The sequence below is a fragment of the Crassostrea angulata genome, chromosome 2 (genome assembly GCF_025612915.1).
Source record: "Crassostrea angulata isolate pt1a10 chromosome 2, ASM2561291v2, whole genome shotgun sequence".
In the NCBI taxonomy this organism is placed as follows: Eukaryota; Metazoa; Mollusca; class Bivalvia; order Ostreida; family Ostreidae; genus Magallana; species Magallana angulata.
Window position 1 is genome coordinate 77,980,315 of NC_069112.1, and position 9,989 is coordinate 77,990,303.

Genomic DNA, 9,989 nt, shown 5'->3' on the forward strand with positions numbered 1-9,989 from the left:
ATTACAATTACATGATATGCATGCTGTTCACGGCTGATCATATTACGGGACATGTACATTGCATTGTTCATTGCTGGTATATAATCCAAAATCTTTTACTTCTGGTTTGTAAGAGTAACTGCATAGGAGAGTGGATTAAAATCAACTCCAAACTAGAACTGTCTTAACGGGACTAATACTCCTGCAAGGCTTATTTCAAATGGACAAATAATTGAATTGAATAATAATTTCTGTAACCGATGATATTTTTTTATTGAAATGTTTTTAAAAAAACTACTGAGTGACAATAGCCCCTACCTTTTCAGTAAATGAAAATAGCCAAGCAAAGCTCTTTTGTGAATACAACTTTGAATATATTTTCAATTGGAGTCTTGACAGATGCAATTAGTTGTGTCAAATTTTCTTCACTACAATAGTACATGGATACATGCAACTCAATGTCAGAAAATTAATTCCATAGGACTATGATTTTTTTTTTGTTAAGCTTGTTAAACTTGGACAAACTCCCATAAATATTATCATAATTAGCTTACTATGTTAAAAAATATGTAAAAAAGAGAATTTAATATAATAAAAAATCTACAATCATATCAATAATTTTGAATTTTATTTACATTAATGCCCTATAGGGTCACTTCATCAATTTCCTTGACTAATAAATTTATACAGCTTTTAAAAATAGTTAAATTCTTCATTAATAATGATATAATTTATTTCCCTATAATAATAAAAACATTATATGAAACAGTATTAAAATCCCACTAACTACTGTCCATTTTATAGATTATCAATTTTCTCTTATTACATCTAATTACTTCTAAACCATGGCTCAGATAATTGCCTTCAACATATGTACATACTCTTCCATGCAGTAGTAAAAAAATATAGGGGAAGGCTGGATTTTTACCTATACTCGGCACAATGACGTCAGACATATTTTAACCATCACTATGTATTACTCTGGGTTAATAATTTGATTATTAAGGACTAAACACTATACAACAGAGTATATGTATATACCATCAAACGATAATTAATCTAAATTCACACAGAGATTAATGATCTAAAGTTATATTGTCTTAGATAATGTTAAAAAGAAATCATTGTAACTCCTCACTATAAAGTACATGGGTTTATCCCTTCAACTATTTTTAGAATCGGTAGGACAACAAAGAAGTGCCATTAAAATTAAAAGTTCCTTTATTAGCAGACTACATCAAAAAATAATGAAGCTATGTATTATTATGAACATCATACTTGTAAGTGAGGATCATTTTTCCTGTAAGTATATTAAGCAAAATGTGATTTAACCTGAAAGTGTATGGAACTATTTTGTGTTATTTGATGCTTCACTGATAGGCAGGAGTTTACTACTTTCACTTTCTTTTTCAGGGGTTGACGTAAACAGACGGATTTTGCGGGAAAACGAATCTGACATCAAACCACGAAACTCGGACTGAAGATGGACAACTTGTGTAGCTTCAGTTTGAGGGATCACTCGTTGCTGAACGAAAATTAGGGAGATTTCTGTGTGACATTATGTTAACATTACCGGCTATGGAAAATGTATTAGTGGACTATACCCATATTAAGTAAGTAGCAAAAATATCTGATTTTTTTATTTTTTATTTTTTATCTGAAATATAAAATTCAACGGTGTGTGTTTTTATTTTATCCACTTCCTGTTCATCTTCTTCATCAACATGGATGCTTCTGTGGCTAAATACTCTGAGAAATTACGTGAAAAAAGCTATGTAGCTGCCAATCTCCAGTGTAGACTGTGGCATAATGGTCAGAGGTCAAAGTCATATGGTCAAATAAAAGTTAAACTTCCGAACCTGGAATGGCATAGTTATTCCCCCGCTAAATTATCTTTAATGATTAAACTCAGATTTATTCCCCCTCCATCTCTTGATTGTTCACATTTATGCCACAACCGCTTATGTATAAACCCAGATCATCTCTCACTTGAACCACATGGGGTTAATATGCAGCGGGTCAACTGTATGTCTAAAGGTGTGTGCAGACAGCATGTGAATTATCCCCCATGTCTTGTAAATCTTCATTTAAATGAGTAATGGTATGTATTTTATAGATTTAATTCACTTTAAATTTATGTATTCTGTAATTTTATAAAGATATAAAAAAAAAATATGCAGAGCACTGGAGGCCCATCTCCAACCCCTCCCCCCAGTGGTCTACAATTTTTTTTCTTCTTTACAAATTTTATGTTTAAAAGTATTGCACATAATTTTTATTGCATACTCATTGCAAATCAGTTTGTATTTTTTAAACACACATTTGAAGAACACAAGAGTTTAAAAGTTGATATCAGTTCATTTTTCACCAATGACTGCAACCAGGTTGATCGGGATCGGGATTCTCTAAATTCTCACACCTTTGTTTTGCCAGACCGGAGAGTGACGGTTCTAGCTTATTCTTTCGGTAGTCAGTCTTTACAGGCCGATTTAGTTTTTGTTTGACATACTGCATTGTATTTCTACATCGAGCCCATGCTCGCTTCTTTTTCTGATTCAGCGATTTTGCATGCTTTATGCTATACTCTGATATTTGTTTTATTCTTTGCAGAGCTTTCAGTGACTGAGACTGGGCACCAAGGGGAGCACCTAGGGAAGCAAGGGTTTTACACACCGCCATGTCTACCCCATTGTTAGCTCGTAACAGACCCGAGAGAGCACGAGATTTTGCATTTCTACTGTAAGTTCTGTTTTTGGGAAGACTGACAGATATGGTTCGATTGACTGACTCGCACTTGTTTGTAGTTGTGTTCAGTTTCATTTCATTCAAGGCAGAGATCGAGAGAACCATTCCGAGTAATGATTTAAGAATAACCTTGTCTTTCTGATTTAACTTTAGGTCACCTGGTTCTAGATTATGTGCCCGTAGACCAACAGATTTGTGCCACCAGCTGGTTTTCTTACCACCCTTACAGAGAGTTACGCTCCATCTGCAACCTTCACCGCAACCCCCACTGTAGCACTTGATGACCCTGTCTACGACTCTAGGTAGGCATTTTGAAATTTTGTTCAAGTCACCGTTATGTTTTTTAAACAATGCCTGAAAAATGCCGTGGCATCGTTCTTTGATGTCATTGGCAAACATTTTCTGCAAATCGGACTTTTGAGTTTTAGTGTGTGCAGGAAACATTTTGGGACTGAATTCGGCTTTAATACCTTGACGAAACAGACTTTGCCCCCTATGAATCCTATCGGCTAGTCGGCTAGTTTTCCACAGGGGGGACAGAGTGTTTTGAAGGGCAGTTTCTAACCCCGCACAACTGGTGGCATCACCATCAGTGGTCACATATTTAACCAGTAGGTCATGTTTTGCCAGTTTTTCCCCAATTTTGTATCCCGTCTCCCTCTCGGACAATGGTTCGGCAGGATTTTTATTTGCTGTACAACCGACATGCCCATTTGGGCAGCTAACATGCTCCAACCCAGCAAAGCTTATTTACCATATGATAGCTTATCACATTATGCTGGTCTGTCTCATCCTCACAGGCTACACCAATTACTTGTGAGGCTCCCTGGCCCATTTTATGCCTGCTGGTGATACCCCTTGATTGATAAGAGGCATCCATTTGAATATTGATTGGATGCGAGGATGGAAGACCTAACATTTCATTCTTTTTCTTAAGTTGTTTCAATTTTTCATTCATATCGTGTTCCGCAATTTCAACAATTTTCTCACCCACTTTATTACCTGATTTATACATTGCAGACCTTGCTGGGGGTGGAATGCCGGTACATGCCAGAATAAGTCTGGCCTGGTCATTACCTAATGGGGTCCGGTAGATACCTGTTTGTATACCTAGATTCATTTCTGCATCTTTCCTGCCACAGTGCTAAGATGGAACCTCATGATACAATTTATATGCTTTCGAAATAAAATTGCACCTCTTGCACCCGAATGTCCATGACCAGCCTAGCCCCCACTTAGTTTCGGATTTTATCTCAAAATCAGCAAGTTGGCATTTACACCTAGCATGTGATACACACAGGTCGTTTATCATGTCAAGGGTCAGACCCTTGTCTACAACCCTCATTTCCCGGCTGTCGAGTCTGGTGACTCTTGAGTAAGGGTTGGGATCACTTGGGCGGGGGCGCAAAACCTTAACATTACTTAGACTTTTTTCAGCTCCGGACAAAGTGTACGACTTACCGTCAGGTGATACTTTAGTAATTAAGTTAAATTGATTAGCTGTTAACCGTGGTAACCAAACAGATTTAAATACCTCATGTTTAGAGTGGCCGTGACCCACTCTCCCCTTTCTTATACTGTTTCCACAGACAAACTTGTGCTTTTTTCTCTCACCTCTCATTTTCAATGCATACACAAGTTCAAATTACCTTGTTATGATGACATCACATTTCAATATGGCTGCCTCAGCTGTCTATGACATCATGACGTTGGGTTTTGGCGTAAAAATGTAGTTAGGTTAGACTGATAGGTTTACACATTGAAAGTTTAATAACTCCATTTCTAACATACCAAATTTCACATGTAGCACCTTTTTAGACACGACATATCCTCTTCTTTCTTGCAATTCCCTATTCGTGGTGCATGTTACACCATCAAATGTCAGAAACCTAACAGTTTATAGTTTACTATATGTCTCATCCACCTACTTTTCGGGTTATTTCACATCCTGTCTGTAACTTGCAAAGTGTAAAGTCAACACAACAGCTATAGCCGCAAGTTTTGCATTTTACTTCTGATTCAGATGTACTTAACATTAAGGGCCTACATATTGCATACTAATTTTCAACAAAAGACATCCCTCGAAATAATAGTAATCATTAAAAATAATCTCATGAATTTCAGCAACACTCACAACCCTTCAAGTACAGCAACTCTCAATTATACAAAAATATTGACGGGTATTTCATTCGAAGACGTCCCTTGCTATCTCAACATACCGCATTCTGTGAGCTGAGGAAGTCCTTTTCTGAAAGTTTTGTTCGTTAAATGTTTTTAAGGATGACGTTTACTCAGAATGAAAAAAAATTCCACTGATGATAATGAAAATTCAACTATTGTGTGTTATAGACCTTTTATTGTAGTGTTATTTTTCATTTCCAAAAAGTAGGTCAATGACCTACTTCTTGAGTTAATGGCCATTGTATATTTTTGGGAAATTAAAGAAAAATCACTTAAAATTTGACACTATGATTGAGATTTTCTTAATTGTGAAAATAATACAAATTGCTCAACACTTTTTAATATGAAATACAATTTATGAATGGCAGTGACACTAAATACATAAAAAGCATTAAGTTTTCCTTCGCAAATTTTATAAATATTCCAGTCCGAATTTCCTCCATCACTTTTCAAATTCCTACCCGTTTTTGATCCAATTTTACAAAAAATTGAATGATGATAATACAAAAACAGTTATAGTATTAAACTACTTATATTGATCTTGTTCTGTTGGCATATAATTTATATGAGGTCAATGATCAAAATTTTGAGATATGGTGAATTTCTCGTTTTTTAGCATACTTAAATATTTTTTACATTCATGCCATACGGTTATTATAATGCATAAATGAGGTAAAACTACCAGAACATAAACAAAATTATATAGACTAAAATATAAATCTTAACTTTTAATATTAGATTACTTCCAAAAAGGTTTTAGCAGAAAACACAATCTGCAAAATTTAGTCCGAATTTCCTCTGTTTGGCTAAAAGTTTATTTTTGTTTTGGCATACTTCCATAATGTAGTAGAAATATCGAATTTTATGTCAATAATAATTCATTTCACAAATACTTCTTGTGTTTAGAACAAATTTTACTCATGACATTGAACTTTATAACAATCTGAATTCGAGAACTCAAACCCTGAGTAAACAACACCCCTAAAGTGATAAATGCACACACATGCAAGAAAAGAAACTAAAAAAGAAAAAACAACAACACAATGTATAGAACTATCTTATCATCAATTATTTATTTAAGTGGCAATTCAATATTTGTGAATTAATAAAAAAGCTTACCTAAAACATGAACTATCCTACGTGTGCCTCTTCTAAACATGGAGACAAACGAAAAGTAAATCAAACCGTTTTATATATCTTGTTTGTGGAACATTAATTACACTAACCTTAACCGATATCCCAATGTGTTCTCCTTCCTTCATAAATCACAACAAAATTGTCGTCACCATAGCAAGTGCGTTTAGCTCAAGTGATCGGAATGCTGCTATTAGTGATCTGGATGTATTGATTTTATTTATTTTAGGATTCCATATCAATGGCCACGTATAATGGTGTGTCAATAACCACATATATTCCGTTTTAGAAACTGATTTGTAGATATTTAAACAATAAAATGCTGTCTTTGGTGATTTATTCGGGATATGAAGGTAGCGACATTACAGGAAAAATACATAACCCGCGTTAGCGGGTATGTTAGTTTTTTCCTGCAATAATCGCTACCTTCATACCCCGCATGAATCATCAAAGAAAGCATTTTATTGTTTATATTAACATCTTTCTTTAACTAATTAATAAATTGATTATGAAAAGTTAGTAAAATTCACTAAATTACTGTTAACGTACATAAGTACATTAGCTAAAAGAAACAGTCATATCGTCTCTTGTGAGACTTTGAGTCTGGCATCATTATGATTACTTCGTGCAGTCCGTGAATTTACTTAGGTCGCTGTAGATTCAGACCAATCGATAAACAGGGCGTGTGAATTTCAGTCCTGTCACTTTCAGCCGCTGTAGATTTCGACCAATCGATAAATGGGGCGTGTAAATTTCAGCTTTTCTGTTTCTATAGAATTATGGATCGACTATATCTCTCCGTAAGAAAAAGAGGAAATTTTACATGGTAGATGTAAATATTTTTTTGTAAACGGGATTAAAGGCAAACAAAAAATATCAAAATTTATTTTGTTTTAATCATTAAGTTCATTCTGTTCGCGTCCAATTCAAAAGTGTGGGAGATTAGTGGGATTTTTACTAGATGTATATTGTGAAGAATTTTTATAAACTGTGTATCACTATGTAAGCCAAAAGTCTGACGAACTAATTAATTAGCTATTTAACAAATAATAAATAAATACTGTATTCATGAAAATACACAAGCCCTCGTTTTATATTTACCCTCTGTAACCAGATAACCGGCTTTGTCATAATTCATAGTAACTGTAGATCTATGCATCAATGTAGTTGAAAAAAAGTGACATTAATTATTCACTGTATGAAAAGATCGGACTTATCATTTGTTGACTTGACAAGAAACAAAATCAACTCACAGGCTTACACTTCCCGTTCACGTCAGCAGGCAAAGATAAGGCAATGCGAATTTCAATTTTCAAATTTTCTTTTTAGACACAACTGTGTCTGGGTGAAAGACAGGACTTAACCGTTTGGCGTAAATTACACAGGGACAAAGAACCTTATTAAGATAAAAGCTCTTTCCCGTACATGCCCATATTTGGATAATTCTTCATATAAGTATTAGTTTGGTTGAAAAGTGACTACTGCACTTTAACCAAGTTTCTAGAGCATTCGTGACCTTACTTTAAGTCAGAGATGGTTTCTGTAGTATCAATGTCAGGACCGTACCTTTTCTCTTTCTTGATACACTAATATGGGAAAAGATTTGCAAAAGGACAATTTTATGATGCTTATTGCCATATCCTGAACACTGTGTGTTTTTTTCTACTACTGTGGATGGAAAACATCATTATAGTTTTTATTTTTTATAAGAATGTTTATTAATTCTGCTTGTTAAAGATAGTATCATATTACTTTCACGTTTGTTCATATTTTATTCATAGTTTTAATTTTTTTTTAATCTTTTTCAAGAACAAAAAAGGTAACACTATTGTAGTTTCATCAAAATTCATGAATACCTTCTTTCGTGGTAGCGTAGATCCTCATTGTTATGTATAGAACTAAGTCGTAATGGACGTGCAATGATTTAAAAACGTGTTATAACGATATATTTACATTCACCTTCTTTCCTCCTATTAAAATGCATTGATAGATTTGAGTGATATTTACGCATAACACAGAAGACCCAATCACCAAATCTGGTGCGTATGAATACATTCAGTCTTCCTTCAGAGCATGACCGACTCTCCTCTCGACTTCAAACCGGATCACGACCTGATATTTTACTTGGGCTGATTAATATTTCATGGATGTAAATATTTTTAAAAGATATAAATGAATTTAATTGATTAATTTCTTAGAATACCGAAAATGAATTTGGTATACTAAATATATGAATAAAATTGTGTTATTAGAATTTAAAAACGTTGTACATATATTTGTCAGCATAATTCGGCTGTTCCAATGGCTCTTCCGTTAATTGTGCATTACTCGTTGAATAATGTCGAGATTTTTTTAAATAAATCATATTTGCAGAAAGAGAAAAATGTTAAAAAAGTAAATATAAGCATTAAATCATAGCTAGCGCGCGTTATTAAATTTGTATGAATACACCGTTGCAGTTATGAGACCACATCTTTCAAAAAATAATGATTCAATGTTTAAATGACCATTGTTCTGACATTTACGAATCACTGGATTTTTTTTTTATTGAAAAGTTGAAAAGTTGCAATGATAGACATTGCGGTTCTCCATACAACCTTGGCAAACAAAATGTCAGGCGTTACTTCCACTTGTCATTGAAACAAAAATAGATCGAGTTTTTTAACTTTGAATTAATAATTATAGACATTGCAGTAGTTTTTACGGGAAAACTACTGCAATGTATATTATAAACTACTGTAATGTCTAATTTAATATTAAACACGTACTATGTAAAACTATCGTTTAAAAGCGTACACAAAATCTGATACACATATACATGTACAATCAGACCAATCAGCTTTTAGGATTACAATTACATGATATGCATGTTGTTCACGGCTGGTCATATTACGGGACATGTACATTGCATTGTTCACTGCTAGACTATAATCCAAAATCTTTTACTTCCGGTTTGTAAGAGTAACTGCATAGGAGAGTGGATTAAAATCAACTCCAAACTAGAACTGTCCTAACGGGACTAATACTCCTGCAAGGCTTATTTCAAATGGGACAAAGAATTGAATTGAATAATAATTTCTGTAACCGATGATATTTTTTATTGAAATGTTAAAAAAAAAACTACTGAGTGACAATAACCCCTACCTTTTCAGTAAATGGAAATAGCCTATCAAAGCTCTTTTGTGAATACAACTTTGAATATATTTTTAATTGGAGTCTTGACAGATGCAATTAGTTGTGTCAAATTTTCTTCACTAAAATAGTACATGGATACATGCAACTCCATGTCAGAAAATTAATCCCATAGGAATATGATTTTTTTTTTGTTAAGCTTGTTAAAATTGGACAAACTCCCATAAATATTATCATAATTAGCTTACTTTGTAAAAATATGTAAAAAAGAGAATTTAATATAATAAAAACAATTTTAAAATTGCCAAAACACTACAATCATATCAATTATTTTGAATTTTATTTACATGAATGCCCTAAAGGATCACTTCATCAGTTTCCTTGACTAATAACTTTATACAGCTTTAAAAATAGTTAAATTCTTCATTAATAATGATATAATTTATTTCCCTATAATAATAAAAACATTATATGAAACAGTATTAAAATATCCCACTAACTACTGTCCATTTTATAGATTATCAATTTTTTCTAATTACATCAAATTACTTCTAAACCATGGCTCAGATAATTGCCTTCAACATATGTACATACTCTTCCATGCAGTAGTAAAAAAATATAGGGGAGGCTGCATTTTTACCTATACTCGGCACAATGACGTCAGACATATTTTAACCATCACTATGTATTACTCTGGGTTCACTATACAACAGAGTATATGTATATACCAGCAAACGATAATTAATCTAAATTCAGACAGAGATTAATGATCTAACGTTATATTGTCTTAGATAATGTTAATAAGAAATTATTGTAAC

The 9,989-nt window shown here is 33.3% G+C and overlaps 1 long non-coding RNA gene across 1 annotated transcript; it reads left to right on the forward strand.

The window, feature by feature from the left end:
* The first annotated feature begins 234 nt into the window (after positions 1–234).
* Positions 235–3,444, forward strand: LOC128170973 (uncharacterized). The gene is made up of 3 exons (XR_008241967.1): positions 235–1,592; positions 2,590–2,718; positions 2,878–3,444. It is a non-coding gene; the product is annotated as an uncharacterized LOC128170973 (long non-coding RNA).
* The last annotated feature ends 6,545 nt before the right edge of the window (positions 3,445–9,989 follow it).